Source organism: Pseudopipra pipra, chromosome 3 (genome assembly GCF_036250125.1).
Source record: "Pseudopipra pipra isolate bDixPip1 chromosome 3, bDixPip1.hap1, whole genome shotgun sequence".
NCBI lineage: Eukaryota > Metazoa > Chordata > Aves > Passeriformes > Pipridae > Pseudopipra > Pseudopipra pipra.
The window spans coordinates 37,980,387-38,000,078 of NC_087551.1; positions in this window are offsets into that span (position 1 = coordinate 37,980,387).

Sequence of the window (19,692 nt, forward strand, 5' to 3'; positions counted from 1 at the left end):
GCTGCTGATGCCCCAGAGAGCATCTATCCTTCAGAAAGAAAGTTTCCTCTTTGCAGAGGTGATCTAATAAGTGCCCTGCACTAATCAAAGCAAGTTTGTCACTTGGTTTTAATTGACTTTGAAAGTCAGCCCTGTAAGACAGATACCTGTGGCGTCAAATATCTAAGCCATGAAAAACACTGTGAAGCATCAGGTTCTTGACCTCTAAGCCATGATATTTCTGACTAAATGTTTCTAAAAGTTGACTTGTTCATAAGAAAAGAAAGTCAATTGAACTCACGGACGTGCCTCATCTTTTTGATGACCATAGGAATTACTATTACCATGTCATACAACGATTCAAAATTGCTTCAAAAAATTAGAAATTAAGTGGTATTTTTATATTAGATGCTCTTTATCCATTTCATTCTAAATTAGTGTTTATTTATTCATGATGCTGTTTTCTTTTTAGTTGCTCTTGCTGATTTGTTCAAAAACTTGGGCAGCGTCAGCATCAGGAGTAACAGCAGATGGCAGCACCAAGCTGCTGGATCTGGGCTGTCAGCGCAAACGGGGGGAAAATGCGAATCGAGATGAACAAGTTTCTGAGTTTGCTTTCATATCTCCTTCCTTTCTCCTATCCTTTTGATTTTTTTTCTTCTGATTTTTCTACTCACTATTTGAAAAAAAAAAAAAACAAACAACAAAAACCAACAAAACAACAGCAGAGAAGGAAAACTGCTATGTCAGGTCATCCTGTATTGATTTAGTAGAAGATAGTAAGACCTGATGTGACCTGCTGAAAAGATGACAGGAGGTTATGGCCTAGCCTACCAGCACTTCACGTCGTATTAAACACTCCACAGGGGCAACATCTGGAGGGTTAAACAACTGCTGGGTATTGCAATTTTAAATACCACTTCATCAAAGTAATAGACTCCACAGGACCCTCTCGGGATCTATAAACTGATGTGTTCCAGGCTTTGTGTGCTGCAGCCCTTTTGTGTAACACATTAAGGAGAGCCTGATAGCTCTGACTATAGCAGAATGATAGAACTGAGGTTTGCAAATTCATCTACAGCACAATGCCTTGCTGGTCCTGGGATCAAATGCATGGCCTTTATAATTTTTGTCTTCTTTCCTTTTCTTCAAAACTTGATATTTTGTGTATCCAAAATTACTGTGAGCTGAGGAAAAGTTTTTAGAAGAACAGATTAAGTCTATTTTAGCAGCAATGTATGAGCTACAAAAAGAGATCACATCCATGCTTTCTGTTCTCCAGGGTAGTTACAGAGGAGGGAGCAGATCTTCTGTGTGCTCTACATAACCAGCCAAGCTTTCAATCCGCATAACAAAAGGATTCCTCAGGTCCTTACCAGACCTGGCTTCTCTCCTGCATTCTTCAAATATAATCCAGCTGTAGCTCCAGCAATACAAATCATGAAGGAAAATGTGGTCTCCACTTTGGTCGACCGTGGAAGCTGGTGCCACCATCTAACTGCAAAATAACAATACCTGACAGATAGCAGAATGGTACGCAATTTTCCACAATAACTCCTTCCACTATTTCAGAACTGTTAAGCAACAATTAAGGAAAGTTCCATTAAATAATTAATCGCTTTAGTCACATTGAATAATTAATCACTATGAGAGAGGACGGCCCAATAACTTTTTCTATTGGCTGCTAATGAAACATTCGCTTTCTGATTCCAAATCCAGCCAAACCCTTAACCCACACAGATCCCTGCATCTGGGCAGATAGAATTTGATAGCAGTCCCTGACTGACCTTTGTCACTATGAGGAGCATGCAGAAGGACACTTGGCAACTCCTTTCCAAGTAAAACTTGGGTAAAAGGGTAAAACTTGCAGCTGGCATGAGCCAGTATCCTTCAACTGAAGTCAATGGAAAGGCTTCAATTCTTTCTGAGTGAGTATCTGCCCTTGGTGCTGTCCTTGCTTGCAAATCGTTGTCTCTACTTTAGTGCAATAATTTCAGATTAAAGGGCAGAGGAAAATTCCTCAATTACCTGGCATAGTTTTAGTTCAGAAATTCTGGGTAAGTTTTTGTGTGATGCCTTTCATAGAGCAGTGGGAGGAGGTCTGAATCTGACTATAATTTTATTTTTGTAATTTGCCATTTTATCCTTGTTAATGGGTACTTGTAAACTTTGGGAGGTCGTATAGAGACCAGTGAAATGTATTGTTTTGTCTCTATCTCCACCAAGATATAGAAAATATTCCTTTAACTACCATAGTGTCAATAGGAGAACAGCCCTGAGTCATCTCTGAGGTGGGTGCTGCAGCTTCTCTTGACATCCTCCATGCCATTCTTGCATAAAATATTTATTTCAGGCAGTACTACCCACAGCGAATTATATTAGGTAAACTATACTTTGGAAATCACAACATTTTTGAATATATCTATTTGAAAGATACCCTCCCCTCACTAAACTTGTTTGTGGCCTATGCTTTTGAAACAAACTCTATTAAGACTGCAGGCATATGAGCTACTGTAATTTACTTACTGGAATTATTTTCCATCCCCTGTTACTGCTGAGGAGACTACGGCTGCCCTCCATCTGTGGAGAGGACTTCATAAGAAAATGGGGAGCAGTAGGGAAACAGCATGGATTCTCCAAAGAATGCATTAGTTTATTTATTTATTTCAAATGTCTTTCATGTCTTGGCTTTGTGCATCTTTTCCAAGAAGCAAATGCTTCACAGATGGAAAGAAGCAATTTTCAGTTGTAAAAATTCTAAACAGTTCAGGTGAAATGAAAAACAGAACATCCTGGAGACACGCCAGCTTTTTCTTTTTATTCATTTTTTTTTGCCCCAACCTCACTTTGATTGTGAAAATATTCACCCACCTCCAGACTTTATAGCATGAGAAATGCCCTGTCTGGGGTCTAATCCATGCCTGAGGTATCACTGGAGATCGATTAGAAAGGAAGGCTCCTATTTCCACACAGGCACTACACATCTGCTCTGATTTTCTGCAGGGTAGATCCACAGTAACCCTACTGCAAAAATTGAGTCTTACATAAACCAAGCTTATACTGATATAGCTCCTCTTCTGGAGGAAGGTCTGCTATGTTGTCATCAGCAGAAGGTCTAATTTGTCCACTGATACTCTGTTTTCTGTCAATTCATAAAGCAAGGTAGTGAAATCAAGGAAAAAAATCATAGGTGATTTGTGACAGAGAGTAATGAGCTTATTTTTGGATACCCTCCTGTTGATAAAACCTTTTAGGATTTATGGCACATCAAATTAGCAGGAGCTTTAGTAAATACCCTCATAACTTTTGGATATCACACACTGCCTCAGAGGCATTTAAAATCTACCGCATGCTCCCCATGGGGAGCTTAACTCATCCTCCAGGATATCTGTCTCAGAGCTAGACACCACAGCTAGACACCACAGCCAGACACCTATATATCTATGGCCTGCTGTGTGTAGACTGAAGCACTGCAGTGGACAAAACAGTATCTCTCTTGCACTGCTGGTGGCCGTGGCTATGGAGCTGGAGCAATCCCTGATGAGGCAGGCATCTGCCATGGGAGGAACAAGCACAGGGGATGGGAGCGGCTTTTGGGTGCCAAGAGGGTGGGTCCAGTTCCCTGGACTCTAAATCATTTGGGACACTCAGGATCAAAACTGAAAACAGTAGAGAAGAAGGCCTGTAATTATTAGCTGCTGCCGTGTCTTGGGAAATGCAGCTCTGGAACACACTAATGCATAAAGCTCAGTCACTGGTGCTCTTTGAATATTGCAATGGATTTTACAACACACACTTGACAAGCATGTCATGCAGGGCTCTAGATGAAGAGAGTGAAACACTCAGAAGTGGTTGCTGAATCAGGGTCTGAGCTTGTAATCCAAGGTTATTTGCTATAAAGTCTAGGATATTCCCTTAAAAATGTTGAGTTGTGCAGGAAATGTCTGGTTACTTGTGTAACTGTTTGCAAGATATACAAACTCATCAGGCTCTGACTCCTAAGTCTTATGACAATAATGCATTTTCTTCCAGACATGTTCAATTGCATATCTGATACACATATTGCTCGGCCAAAATGACTTGTTAGTGATTTATTTGGAATATCCAGCCTTTACCATATGACATCACCTCCTTAACTTGATGAAAAAAAGGTTTAGACTGAATTCTTCCCATTAAAAATAATGGGGCAATGGATTCTTGATGCCAATATTTACTGCTATCAAAGCAAAATATTGCCTTGGTTATTTGTCTTAATTTAGCCCAAACAGTACACAAAGCACAGTGTACAAAAACAGTGTGTTCCTTTTTCTAAACCAGATCATCACTTACTAATTGCTATATGATTTGAATGAAAACAGAGGGATGATTCAGTGATGCTTTATAGAAATTATCTCACTATATTTGTTTCTCTTCTTATCCTGATTGCTAGAGGGGCCATATAAGATGACTTTCTTTATCTGTTTTCACACAGAATCTCAGAAGGATTTCTTTTAAACTGTCCTTTATACAAAATACAGGACAATGAGACCTAGATCCTTTGCTAAGTTTCTAGAACTTTGCTAAGTTCTCTAAAAACTGGTTACATTATGTATATGTATACAGGTAGTAAAATACAGAACATCTATATATGTGTGTGTGTGTCTGTGTATGCCCACACTTAGATAATTAATTTTTATATTTTAATTAAAGCTTACAGATCTCAATGGTATTTGAACATTCCTAAAATTTGGGAGTTGCATTTGCTTTGGATTTGGATAGGTTTTCACAGACCATTCAATGTATCTAAATCCAACACAAAATCCACTCCTGCATTAAGGAAAATTAATGTGAGAACAAATATGCCCAAAGAGAATCCTTTGCTTCTGAGCATGAACCTGAAGGCAGATAGAGATGTGCCTTACCTTCCTGTGAATTTTATTCTGTTTGGAAACTCACATGGAAATACAAGGGTTGCAAGCTCAGATAAAGCATATGAGAAAAATAATTTAAAGCAAGGACTGACACATGAATATCTAGAAGACTTTGTACAGAACTAATCTGCTTCCAGTACACCAGGAAAACAAGACGAGCCAAAATTTTTTACTGAGGACTCTAGGACACATTTGAGGATGAATGAATCTGCCTTTTTTCTGTTGCATTTCTGTTGCTTAAGAAATCTTTATCAGAAGTTACAAATGCATTTTTCTCAAAGCTTTCTACCATAACAACCCTTGTTTACAGGCATTCAGGAGATCTTTGCTTCCATCCACATTGGGCCCTTTCTTTTCCTGCCTCCTTTTTAGCACTTCCTATTCCAGATTCCTACTCCAAAAGCAGTGTGGTACAATGGGAACCATATTCTGGCAGTGAATACATCAAAGCCCATTCATGGATGACTCCTGCACTTCAGTGACCATAAACAAGCCCAAACCATGCCAAACTCATCCAACATGAACTTCTAACCATAGTTTACCACTGCCGCTTCAGCATGGAAGGAGGAGGGAGGATTTCTGCCTGATTGCCACTAGATGGAGTGAAGCCAAAACTGTACATTTTATTAGTCTTGTGATGGAAACACATCCTTTTCCTATATAGTTTTTTTGTTTTGGTTTTTTTTTTTTTTTTTTTTTTGTTTAACTAAGTCTATTAAGCTGAAAACCAAGCCTGTCTGGCTCTGGAGTGAAAGAGCCCTGTTTATGTTAGTAACTAGGGTTCACTCAAAGGATTCATGGCATGCAGACTTTCCAGTCTGTACATTGAAAGACTGGTTACCTTCTTTGTCTTCTAGCATCCAATTCAGATGAGCAAATAAGGAGTATGAACTATGGAGAGGGTCCTCATGCTGTGACTGCACAGGTACACAGGTTCTATTTTTAGGCATCTAAGGTAGATCATTAATACTGGTGGTGTCGATATTCTTAAAAGAGTTTAGCAATAATCCATCTACCCTTTTTTCTCTTTCACCTTGTTAGGATCCCTTTTGCACTTGTCCATGTGAGCATCTGAACTCCCATCCTCTGCTCAACTAATTACATACTCATAATACATGGGGAAATCACAAAATATTTCTTCTTGGTGTGCAGCATATTATCACTTGCTCTGTTTTCACAGCACAGTTGGCATTCCCAGATGTGGTCAGCATTGCCCTAGTTCTGTTTCCAACTAGGGGAGTTTTGTTGTTGCTTTAAATGGCGAGTGACAATAAGATAGTTATGGTTTCTGAAAATCTAGTATGTACAGATGTGTATTTTGAAAAGTACAGTGCAGTTTGAATGGTGAGCATACCTACATAAAGTTCATTACATTGTTGGTTTTTTCATTATACCAAATCTGCATATGCCTATAACAGTTGAAATCCTTGAAAGTCCAAAGGTGCTTAATGTACTGTTTTGCTTAGTTAATAGAATAGGACTATTCCAGTTGGAAGGGACATACAAAGATCCTCTGGTCCATCTGCCTGACCAAGGGCTGACCAAGTTAACGCATGTCTAAATGCCTCAAACACTGACAGGCTTTGGGCATCAAACCCTTCTCTAGGAAGCCTATTCCAGTGTTTGACCACCCTCTCTATATGTATTAAAGTCCTAAGAATCTTTGTCTCCTGTCACATCTTATTTGGCAAGAAAGTAAGCAATTCATTAATACTCTTCTTTGAATCTGAATTATAAGCTATTTTTTATCTTTATTCCTTCTGAAGCAGGAAACATTACTACCTTACAAACTCTGAAGGTCTGAAGGTCTGCTGCTAACCAAATGAAAGCCTTGCAGATCTCTGCTACCACCAATACTCTCCCAGATGAGGCTGCTTGGATGTTATTTCTTTTCTACCAAGTGAGGCTCGTTTTTACTGTACTCAGTGATGAAATGATTTAAGGAGATAGCTGGTCAGAAATCCAAATACATCTCATCAAGAGCCTTTTAAAAGAAAATGTTGAGGAATGTTTCTGCTTGAAGAATAATCTTGTATTTTCTCTAGGAAGTTTTGAAAAGATTTAGGAAAAAAATAGAAACTTCAAAACAGTGATGTATCTATTTAAAATGTTCTGTTATGGTAGTTTTGCAAATTTTTTTTAGAAACCACTAATTTTTTAGAAATTACTAATTATAACAGAACAAGGCATTATAAATACAATTTATGTTAATTGATCTTTTGACTCTAAACACCATTTTGTTTGAGATTTAAAAAACGATTAGTGGAAATTACAGGACAGCAAAAAAAAAAAAAAAAGAAGATATTGACATTTCATTGTAGAGTACATCAATCTGAAATAAAACCGATGTTTCTGCATGTGAGTATTCCAACACCTTCTACAGAGTTCCCCATGCCAAACACCTCTCCATGTTGTGCATGCACACTTCAAGACTGTCAGGGTTTAATGATCAGGGACAGATTGTGAGATCTCAGTCGTGCAAGCAAAGCCGATTTTTTCCGTTCCAAGACTAGTGGAATATAGTGAGAGCCAGACATTGTCCTCATGGGCAGGAGAGGAAGAGTAGGAAGGAATATACGAGGAATGAAGAAAAAGCCAAGGAAAAACATTAGCAGTCCAAGCTTGCTGCTTCTGATACTTCCAGGGTGCCAGGGAAACTAAGCCTAGCTGGACTGCTTCCAGGCCAGAACTGTGACAGCCTCCCACATCCCAGCTCTTTTGTCAGCAAAGCAGTGGAAAAATCCAGGTTAGACCTCTGGCATAGGCAGCCTGATTTTCCCCCTCTCTCTTCCATGGTAGCATCCTAGTGAAGCTACTTGCACAGGCCTACCAGTAGCTCTGATTTTGACTAATAATTTGTTTACTTTGTTTGGCTCAAGAATACCATGCCAGAATCTACAGCATATTTATGTGAGGTCCACATCTTCTTCTACTAAAGCACATGAACCTCTCAACAACCAAATTATTTTTCTTACCAAATCTTTAAGCTGGATGGAGCTGACATATGATGACTTCCCAAGTAGGAGTTTGGCAAGGCTATCCTAAGTGCTAAAGGACTTTTTAACACACAAAAAATGAAGGGTACCTTTACTCTTCTTCACTAATAAATTTCTTCTTATATTAACTCCCTTTTCCTCAACAACTCTGTTGGAGTATTGGTTCAGTATAACATCTGACAAACACTATCTACATGAATAACTCTTGCAATTAATATAGACTTTCTTTTAGGGCTCTCGCATGTCTTCTAACTATTCCTCATCCTATTTTCTTCACAAAAGTGGGCACCACAGAATTAAAAATGTGCTATGGAGGAGTTTATGATTATTTGTTTCTTTGATTAAACACTTTGAGTGTAGCCACTAATATCCATATACATTTCTAATCTGAATTTCTAACCTAACTTCAGTTTCTTAAAAATTACACATCAAATACAAAGGACTTCACTAACTTTTTTGGTACTCAGTGGAGAGAAATAAAGATAGGGCAAATCATTTCTTCTTAAGCCATGTGAGTGAGGCTATGGTACCAGTAACTCCAGGGATATGTTTTTCTCTCTGCCAGTCACAAAAGGGGATCTAGGTGACTAACTTAAAGTTGATAATTAATACTTTAGAAGGTAAAGCTGGATCACGTGAATACAAATAGCTATGTCTTAACTTTATCTTTTTGTGAAAAAAGGGGGTTTCAGTAACCAAAAAGCTCTGTATCAAATTATTGCTATGCATATGCTAATGCATGTGTATTTAAATATTAATTAATTTATTCAAATCCCATACAGGTACAAGTATATTATTCTAATTTCCAACAGATACCTTTATTTCAAGATAAGTTTTATTTCTGTCTCTTTCCTTCTTGACCTACCTTTCTATCTCTCGATAGTCTGGAAGACATCACTACCTAAATACTTCGTATGTGGTCATAATTTTTCTAACCTATTGAAGAAAAACCATTTGCACACATCTCACTCTTTTCATTGCCTATTGTTTGGCAATATTCTGTAGTGCAAAAGTGGTTTTAAAATTAGGTTGCTTCCTGTTGCTCAGCTTGTAAACTTCAAGTCTCTCTATAATTTTGCAGCTGTGAAATATCATTTCATTCTAAGGCTGTAAAGAAAATTGCTTCCTTCACTTCTGTTCAGGCAGGACCATCAAGCAAAGAGAAGGGATCCTGATAGGGGCTGTGCTGGCTGTGCTGGAGGTCAGAGCAGGGGAAAGTGAGCAGCTGCAGCTCATGTACACACAGTGTTTGCCCAGAATGTCTTTGTGCCAGGGAGAACCCGAGCTGAGAACCTGCACCCAGAACAGACACAGCTCTGGCAGTGTGTCCTTGCCATTCAAACCTGTTATTCAGCCTCCCCAGTGCTAAGCCTGTCCTTAGTCATGAAGGAAAATTATGCCAGTGAAAGTGATTCTTTTTTGATATGGAAAAATGTCAGAGGGGGCTAGGATAAGATTAGAAAAACAATATCCTTTGCTGACCAAACACAAATTTAAAGCCAGGTCACCAAAGGTGAAATGTCACTACATCAAGTTATGTAGTTTTGACTTCCCACTTAATCCTTATATCAAGGTAATGAAACAACTGTCAGCTGGAATACCGTGTCCAGCCCCAGTATCCACACCTTCAAAAGGATTTTGAAAAATTAGAAAGTGTTCAGGAAACTGCTTCAGGAATGCTTTGAGACCTCTTTAATCCATCAGACAAAGGCATTAATAGATCCAGTATCAGAAAGCTGTGTTTTGAAATATTCAGATTAAAATAAAGGTTATGAGAACTGCATAAGCAGGGAAGGACTTATTAGATTATCCATCACTGCAAACTTTTGAATCTAGACTAGTTTATCTTGTAAAAAAGATCAAGATCAACCTCTGCTTAAGTCGAACTACGGATTTGAGACCAGAGCTAGCAAGATAAGTCAGTGTGAAGTAAGGTGCTTAATTTCAAGCATTACATCTCGTGTCTTCTCTTTTTGAGCATGCACTTAAAAGTTGGTAGAATAGTCTCATACCCCAAGGAAAACCCAAGCCAAGCTTTAGATAAACTCTGATCTTTGGTTATTTTAAACTATGGTCTTAGATTCTTAGAAATATAAAAAAAAATATTATGTCCTTTTTTTTTCTAGTAAAGATGTGAGTTATGTTCCAAACTTAAATATGCTTAAAGAGTTGGGGAAGAGTTATGCTGCAATGAACAGCCATGGATAACAATTTACTCTAGGACACCTTCTTTCCATACCTATTCAATGTCCACTTGTCAATCATAAGCTCATCAGATTTGGTCAGTATTTAGAGCAAATCAGCTATAGTTTTGCTAAAAGAATTTACTTGAGACCATACTTTTTATATTTGGCATTCTTATTGCAATGGTTACCTGGTATTGCTTATGCTACCTGAGTGGATGAGTGGTCTAACATATCCAATGCAATATTTCCACAGATGTTTGCTTGAATAAAATTTCATCACTTAACCAAAATATGAAAATGTGCATAAGCAAAACTGAAATTATTTGAAGTCCTTAAAATATTCTCTGAGTACTTTGCACCAGTGCAATCAACTTTCAGTGGCCTGATAAATCAGAGACTTATGATGGCCCCTTCTACTTTACATATCATTTTTTAGGTGCTATGGTGCTCATCCTGATCACTCCAAATGGAGGTTATTCCACTCCCACAGATCCCAGATTTAGAAAAGTCTGTTACTTCTGAAAATTTGGGGGCATATGTGCAAGTCACCTTCCTGTAGCTACGCTGTGAGGTTCTGTTCATCTGAAGTGCATTTTTCCACTGCAGATGTCCAGGGCACATGAATGAAGCACATAGTACTTCATACACATAGTACTTCATTACATGAAGCACTATTTCCACTATGTGTACCCACAGCACTTCAGGAGCAGCAGAAGTTCTAACCCTTATCTCTGAACACTAAGCCCCAGAAGTTTGTTTGGGAATTGCCTCATGGTTAGGCAGAATGGCACTAAGCCTGTCCTCTTACATAACGTTTAAGCAGATGGAAGTGGTCTTGAAAGAAGATCTGTAGACGCGCTTATATATTCAGAAGTTTGTTTACTTCTGATTGTGTAAGTTGGTTTGCTAGGACAACACACACTTCCCTTCTCAACAAATAAAAGTACAGAACTAGGACTAGAAGAAAAATAGTTACGGGGGGGCCTTACCTCTTGTATCTAAAGTGATTTTGATGATCTAATTTTGTTTCATTAGCATGCAAATTTCTCCTTATTCCTACCCAGGCTTAACATCATATATAGAAAAGTGGATACTTCAGATCTTAAATAGCATGGCATGAAAAAAGAGATAAGCATGCACAGCAGTACTGTCATTTTTAACTTGCTGAAGATCCTCAAGTACCTTTCATTTTTTAGAGCTGGAGGCTTTATAAATACTTGGTTGTAATCAAATACATCCTTTAGAGAATCACAGAATATGCCAAGTTGGAAGAGACTCACAAGGATCATTGAGTCCAACTCCTGGCCCTGCAAAGAACCATCCCCAAGTTACACCATGTGCCTGAGAGTATCATCCAAATGCTTATTGAACTCAGACAGGCTTGGTGCTGTGACCACTTCCCTGGGGAGCCTGTTCCAGTGCCCAACCACCCTCTGAATGTAGAACCTTTTTCTAGAGAAAGTACACTGGTTTTCCAAATGCAGTGTCAAGCACTAGTGACATCTCCAGATCCCGTAAAATAATAGACATTCCTGCACTGCCTGGACTGCTCTGTGTTCTGTATGGATGAGTCCCTTCTTGTCCCTGCATAATTTAACATAAACATATAGCATCTTTTATGTATTATTGATATCAAAATGGATTTACTGATGCACTGATTATGCATTTATGCAAACAGCGAGACATCTCGTTATCTATAAAGTGAATAATTAATAAGTATTAGGTATAGCTACCGGAAGCACCCCTCCCTTTGATATTTATTATTCTGGCAAAAATCCCAGTCCATCACAGCCATAGAATATTCTGGGTTGGAAAGCACCCACAAGAATCATTGAGTCTGGTTCCTGACCCTGCACAGGACAGCCCCAAGAATCACACCCTGTGCCTGAGAGCATTGTCCAAACATTTCTTGAACTCTGGAAGGCTTGGTGCCATGATAACTTCCCTGAGGTGCCTGTTCCAGTGCCCAACCACTCTCTAGGTAAAGAATCTTTTTCTAATATCTAATCTAAATATCCCCTGACACGGCTTTTTGCCATATCCCTTGTGTTCTGTCCCCGGTCACCAGAGAGAAGGGATTGGTGCCTGCCCCTCAGCTTCCACTTGCAAGGAAGCTGTAGAACACAATAGACTGCAAACTCCCTCAATAGTTCTCTTGAGTATTCATAAAGGCTAGTTCATTTTTGAGAATGGACAGACATCTGCATTCATTTAGATTCCTGCTTAGCCTCCCACAACAAGGCAGGCAAGCTGGGTAAGCAGCAAGCAGCCCTCATGGAGGTCATGGCAGCAGAACTGGGGCAACTTACTGAGCTCCCCTGGCTGCAGTGGGAAGACAGCAGGCCTGGCTCCTAGAATTTGTGACAGAGCTGTTCAACTGACAGATTTACTCTTGAGGTGTATCTTGTTTGGTGGTTCCGCTCTTTTATCAGTTTGAACCTGATATCGTCCCTTTGCGGAAAAGGACAGTCAGCTCGAATTCAAGAAATTCTTAGTCTCTTCAGGAAGAGGAAAAGACAAATCTTTATTTATTTTTGTCTTAAATTCCCTGTCCATAAATATTCTCAATATATATATATATGTTTTACTACATAACACACAGTATTTGGGATCATTTTTATTTAAAAGAAGACTTTTCATAGTGAATCCACACACAGCTGACAAAGATCTCTTAGTAACTAACAACAAATAAAGAAGAAACTGAAGGAATTAAGAAACAAAATTCTATATTGGTTAATACACACATATATATCAAAGTTTAGCTGGATAATTTATTCAGAACAGCAAAGAGAAGGAAAATAATCCCATCATTTACATGGAGTTAATAAATGAAGTATTAAATGTGAACAAATTGTATAAAACTGGCCATGGAAATTAGCAAAACTTGGCAAAAATAATTCAATCCACAGTCAAATTGTGCAATAAAAACAAGCTGGTGCTATTCAAGCTGGTACGTTTCACTTTAAAAAACACATAAATATTCCTAGATTCCCAGCAAGTCATAGATTCCACTTGTTTTGGCCAAATCTCAGTCCTGTCCTATTTCGCATAATACATGTGAATGCTTTTGTAGAGATACAAATTTTGTTGTTGTTCAGTTTTCCTGGTCCCTGATCACACCTAGGTTTATAAAAAAATCATCTTAAGAAAATAACATGGGATCATGGAATGTTGGAAGGGACCTTAAGGATCATCTAGTCCCAACCCCACCTTGAACAGGCTGAGACATCTGCCACTAGGTCAGGTTGCCCATGGCCTTATCCGACTTGGCCTTTTACACGTCAGGTTTGGGGCATCCACAACCTCCCTGGGCAAACTGTTCCAGTATCTTACCACCCTCATGATAAAGAATTTCTATCCAATACCTAACCTAAATTTCCCCTCTTTCAATTTGTACCCATTACTCTCTGTCCTATCACTACAATTCCTGAAGTGTAGTCATTCCCTGGCTTCCCTGTAGGCCCCTTTCAGACACTGGAAGGTTGCTATCAGGTCTCCATGCAACCTTCTCTTCTCCAGGCTGAACAGCCCTAACTTTTTTAGCCTGTCTTCATAGGAGAGGTACTCAAGTCTTCTTATGAACTTCATGGCCCTCCTCTGGACTTGCTCCAACAGTTCCATGTCCTTCTTATATTGCAGACACTAGATCTGTATGCAGTACTACAGATGGGGCGTCACAAGAGCAGTATAGAGGGGGAGAATTGTCTCCTTTAACCTGCTGGCCACACTGCTTTTAATGCAGTCTGGCATTCAGCTGCCTTTCTGGGCTGTAAGCACACACTGCCAGCTCATGTTGAGTTTTTCATCAACCATCACCCCCAAGTCTTTCTCCACAGGATTGCTCTAAATCACTTCTCTGCCCAGCCTTGGCTATGCCTGGGATTGCCACAACACAGGTTCAGGACCTTGCATTTGCTTTGTTGAACTTAATGAGGTTTGCACCAGCCGACCTCGCAAGCATGTCAAGGTCCCTCTGGATGGCATCTCTTCCCTCCAGTATATTGACTGCACCACTCAGCTTGATGTTGTCAGCAAACTTGCTGAGAGTGCACTGAATCCCATTGTCCATGACACCAACAAAGATGTTGAACATAAAGGGATCTAGAGCAGGCATTATGTTTTTGAGGACTTGCAGGGACAGTCATATGTGGCAAATGTTACGTTATAGGATATTCTGTGCTCTGTCACCTCATCGCCTCATTCAGTAGCAGCTTAATATTATTTCTTCATAACATTTAGCTGACATGTTCATAATATGTTTGAAATATTGAAAGAGGATACTATCCTTTTGGTTAAACTGATGATTTTAGTTAAATGCTTGTGTATTTCCCAAAACATCCACTGGCAATCACTGTCAGTTATATATATTTAGGTTTAATTAAAATATCAGATTCAATTGTGCCATGTGATATTAATATAACAAGGGATATTAACTTTTCCCTTGTGTGGTGCACATATAAAATTGTTGTCATATGTATTCCATCTTCAACATATCCCTGGCAGGATTCTTGTCACTTAAAATCTGTCCTGCTGTCAGAAAGAAGCATCCATCATTTCATTTGCTTGCTTGGAACATCCTCTGCTGCTTAGGGTAGGGGTAGGCTTCATTTGTTTTGGGCAACTCAAACGTCTTCCCCAACCTGCTTCCTCTGTTGTAGTGAGGAAGGAAATGCTTGTTAAGTTCAAACATGGTCTCAGTCATGGAGGTGCCTCAGAGATGCCCCAAGAGCAGTAAGCAGGGGAAAGCCTGAAGTACACAGAGCTAAAGAGATGGAGTGCTCCTTATAAGGTGTAACAGTGACAGCAAGCTGAGAATTGTTTTTTCCTTTTCTTCATAGCTGCATGAGATCCACAAACAAGGACAACATGGTGCTTTGAATGATTTTTTTCTCTTTTGGGACTTGCTGCAATTAATGAGTCTTCTTTCATCTTAGGGAAGTTTTGAATGATTTTTCCTCTGAAACACCAGAGATTTGAAACACCTTTGACTAAAGCAAGAAGTTAGAGCACGTTATACAAAGATACAATAATTATGGCTGGGCTATACACCAGGTTTTGAGAGGAAAACTATCAGTAGATGAGGAACTAAGGCAGAACAAGGAAATGTTAGCTGATGCAGCTGGAGAAAAAATATGCCCAAGATTTTTAAACTTTGAATTTTACTTTTTCTTCCTTTCCAGTTGCATGAACTTGTGATGTTTGAGAGTAGAGGGAGACGTCACACAAAGAGCACCGCTTGTAAGAATCTCACTCAACACGTTTTCATGAAAGAAATTAACCAGAGACCCAGTTAATTACTCACAGTTCTTGGAAGAAGCTGTATTGGCTGCCTTCCTGGTTCCAGACATATTGCCTTTATTAGGCGTTATACAGCAAGTGAATCATACATGACAGGGCTGGTCTGGCTGTAATATTTTAAGGTTATCCGGTCCTATTTTGTGACATTCCCTAGAGATCCAGATGTCCCCACAGCTTCTCATGACAATGAAGAAGGAAGACGACTCATCTCAAATGGACTTCTGCTCTCTGGTACTCATCTCTCCGTCTAGGTAGTCTCTCAATCCAACTGGAGAAAACAGAGATGGAGTGGAGGTTAACCAGTGTTCTCATTCGTTTGTTTCATCCTGGATTTAGGCAGTATCATCTGCTCTAAAACCACTAGAGCATCATCAAAACAGGGTAAAAGAGGAGTGCCTAAGGTTAGTTTAGAGAAGGGGAATGACATACTTCAGAGAGGTTAACATCAGTTTTTTCTTTTAATTGTCACTGAAATCTGTTCCAAGCAAAAATCTAGACTTATGTCAGAGAGTGTATAAAACAGAAAACATAGGCCTGGACACGTGTAATACTTTGGCATATGAGAACACCACTTTCATTCTAGAGGAGAAGTTTTTGAAGGGTTCTGTGTGGCTTAGGTTCCTCAAATTATTTTTAAGAATTGAAGGATTTTGTAAAGGGTTCATGACTTAATAAACCACAGAATTAAAATTAGTGTTGAGAAGCACACTTTTGGTTACCATATTCTGAGAGAGGACCAGTGAATATTTACAGACCCATTCTGTCTTAAAAGGGCATTAATGAAACTGAATTTGTGAGCCTTCTGGAGAGTTTTCAAAGCAATTATTTCCTCTAAGAAAACACACAAAGGAGGGGCAACTTTCAACTACCTAAAGCCCACGTTCCTGGAGCGTACTGCTGGACTCAGGGCATCTGGATAGCTCAAATAAAATTTTACTAGGAATGAAGTGAAAGAAAATAAAGGTAAAGAAAGGTAATAGCACGTTCGTTTCTTTCTAATGAGCATATAGAGTAATTTAAGTTTGAAGTCAGAATCAGGCAATACTGAAAACCTTTCATACATGATGACTGGGAAGTACGGAGATGGCATTTTTGCCAGGAATACATTTATTCATGTTAATGAAATTCATTATTGGGGGTTGGATGTAGTATTTATTTATGCCCTGGGATGGGATGTTGTCCTGTCTCAGGTAGAGACATATTTTAGAGCTGTTTTTCACATAGCAGAGATAAAGTACTGAAAAAATGGGATCAAAATTTCCACTGCTTAGAGTGCTTTTCTGGCTTGAATCCACAATGTTAGAAAGAACTCCAAATTAAAAAACAGGTGCACTATGTCCAAAGGCATTTAGGTGCCTAATTGTCTGTGAAAACAGTATGAGCTGTTGAAGATCTTGACAAGTGTGATTAATCTTAAGGGGACACGACATTCTCCTGCATTCTTGCATCTTCTCCTAAGCCACGACCCAATATTGCCCATAGGACCTATTTCACAGGCGGCTGAACTATCACCCAGATAAGCTGTGTGCCAAACGTTCTGCGTCAGCAGTAGGATATCATGTTTTATAATTCCCATTCAGAAAGGTGGCTTTGAACGGAAGTTATTAAGGAGCCTCAAGTGGAATACTTGCGCTGAGTAAATGTAGCTGGGGTGAGTCCAGCTACTGAGACTGAGGAAACTCAAGACCAGGAGTCAGTTACTAAGGACAGACCAGCCGAAAGCTCCAGATGGAAAGCACACTCAGGAAAACTGAGAAATGCAGGCTACCCCAAACCAAAGAGCAAATGAAGAGTAAAGTCAGGAAATCAAAGAGCTTTCACTGAAAGTTGTGGATAAAGGTGAGCTAGGACTAGAACAAGACAATGCAGGTTAGTTGAGAAGCAGGAATCATGCAGAAACAAAGGGGTATTGTAAGGCAGTAAAAGCAGTTTGTGGGACTGTGCCTGAATCAGAAACATATGCCATCCCTTGGACAGTCAGGCTTCTCAGGACACCAAACTCCCAGGAGAGTATTGAGCCCAGCTCCTAGCTAGAGAGCTTGACTGCTTACTCAGGACTGGAGAGAGGACAATCGCACAAATAATCAGTTTGCCCATTCAATGAAGATATGGCAATTTACAAACAGGTAAGATTCGTATAATCACCCACTGGAATCACCAGATCTCTCAGGTTTCTTCTTTTCTATCTTATGTAACTCTATGGACAGGAATGAGGCTGGGGTATGTGACTGACTGTACCATCGCTCAAGCCTCCTTTGGCTCCAGGGCTGTGCTACAGCCCTTCATGCTCTCCAGACACTCCTGCCAGATGTGCTCCCAGATCAAGACAAGCTCTGTGTTCAGGGCTGCAAAGCAGAACACAGTTTCTATAGTGGCGGTGACAAAGATACAGTCCTTGCTGTGAAGGAGATGGGCACCAGTTGTTTGTGTTTTGTCTCAGTATGAGACAAAAGACATGGATTACAGTCAGTCCTGAAGTGTGGCCACATCAGAAGTAGCATGTAGTCACTAAATCTGTAGATTAAAAGTAGGTATATTCTTCAACATCTTGTTGAATTATTGGCTCTGTACTTGCCAGGGGACATGGAAAGGTTAGTCTGTTAGTTTAAGTACAGCATACAATAGAAGTCAGGCACTCACAGCGGAGGAAAGATGCAGCAATTGTCAATATGAATGTACTTTACAGTGATATGGCTGGATAAATGCTATCTGCAGCATATGACTGTTTTATTTCAGTTTTAAAAATCAACCCCCCCACACCTAACTAAAATATTTTAATGGCATAAAATTCTAGTTGTAGACCAGAGCAAAGAATAAAAATGCTATGGTTTTCTATGTCAGATCAAGACTCTTTGCAGTTCTCATTAACCAAACTGTAAAAAAAAAAAAAAAGAAAACATTCTTTAGAAAACAAAATGTCTCATATATGTGGAAGGGATATGTGTGAAAAACAATGATTGACCAAACAGAAAATGAAACATATCTGTTTTAGAAACAAAGCATGTAATGAAAAAATAAAAATTATTTATGAAGTCAAACGACTTTTAAATCTTTAAATTCCCCACATACCTTCTAGGATTATAGCAACCTGTGGAAGGTCATTATAGCTATAAGGGAAAAGATTAAATAAGCACTTAAGCAGACATAAATAAAACAGACAGGTTAAAAGCTATTAAATTGAACGAGACTAGAGGGAAACTTATCAGTGCTGTAAAGGAATCCAAACACAGAAGGAAACAAACACAGTGTTGAGAATGGCTAATGGGAAGTAACAACTCTAGAAGTACAAAATCTTATGAAGTCCCAAGTCATCTGTACCAAAGAAAGTTCTTGGGCTATAAGGAAGAGTACAAAGAATATATTACAGGAAAACTTCTGTAGTGAGTTCAGAGCCTTCCTCCCAAAATAATACAAAGCAGGAGATAAAATTTGCATTGAAATAATAAGATAATATGATTGAAAACTAGTACTTAGAAGGAGGCCTAAGGGAACAGCCTGCTATGGTGTTTGCTTCAACAAGCACTCAGCTGGAGGGCTGTACCCCTTCCTCTGACACAACTATCCATCCGCCGAGGGAGAAAAATGTAAGGCTGAAAAAAAGGTCTTTAAAAATAGAGTACGATCCAAGAGGAAGCATTCTTCCTAGGAAAAAGTCAGAGTGAAGGAAGGCATCACCTTCTGATTTAGGAAATACTGAAAGACAGTATATTTATGTCAGCCAGCAATTTGGATCAGGAGAATGCAGGAAGAGATATGCCTGCAATAGAGGTGTTGGGGGAGTGATGGAGATGCAGTGTCTGCTGTGTCTGTTGGCCATGGCTTGAAATGTAGCTTGTTCTCTAAACTAGCAATTTCATTTCTCCCAGGGAAAAATACACAGGCAATATGTGAAGGAAAAACATATTATGAAAAAGAAAAAGCACCTTTTAGTTATTCTTAGGGAGTAATTAAAGTTCCAGAGGTGTAGCTTCACTGAATTCACTGAGGGATGTTTTTGGAAATTAAGCTTTAAAAATGGATTATACTCCAAGTATGGGTATTTCTAAATATGTCTGGGTTTATATATTTCTCAATATTTCTATTTTTATTTTTCTGACTTTTGCCTGTACAAAATATAAACAAAAGCATTCTTAACTAGTTCTGTATGCCCCAAAGAGATAAAAGTATGCATGCTTTCTAGAGAATGAAAAATAACATACCACTTTGTAGGGAAAAAGTTAATTAAATACAGAATCAATTAAAAATGCTGTGGAGGTCATCATTAAAAATGTACATGCTGCTGTCATGCAAAGGTATCTCTGCAACTCCATTATCTGTTTCAAA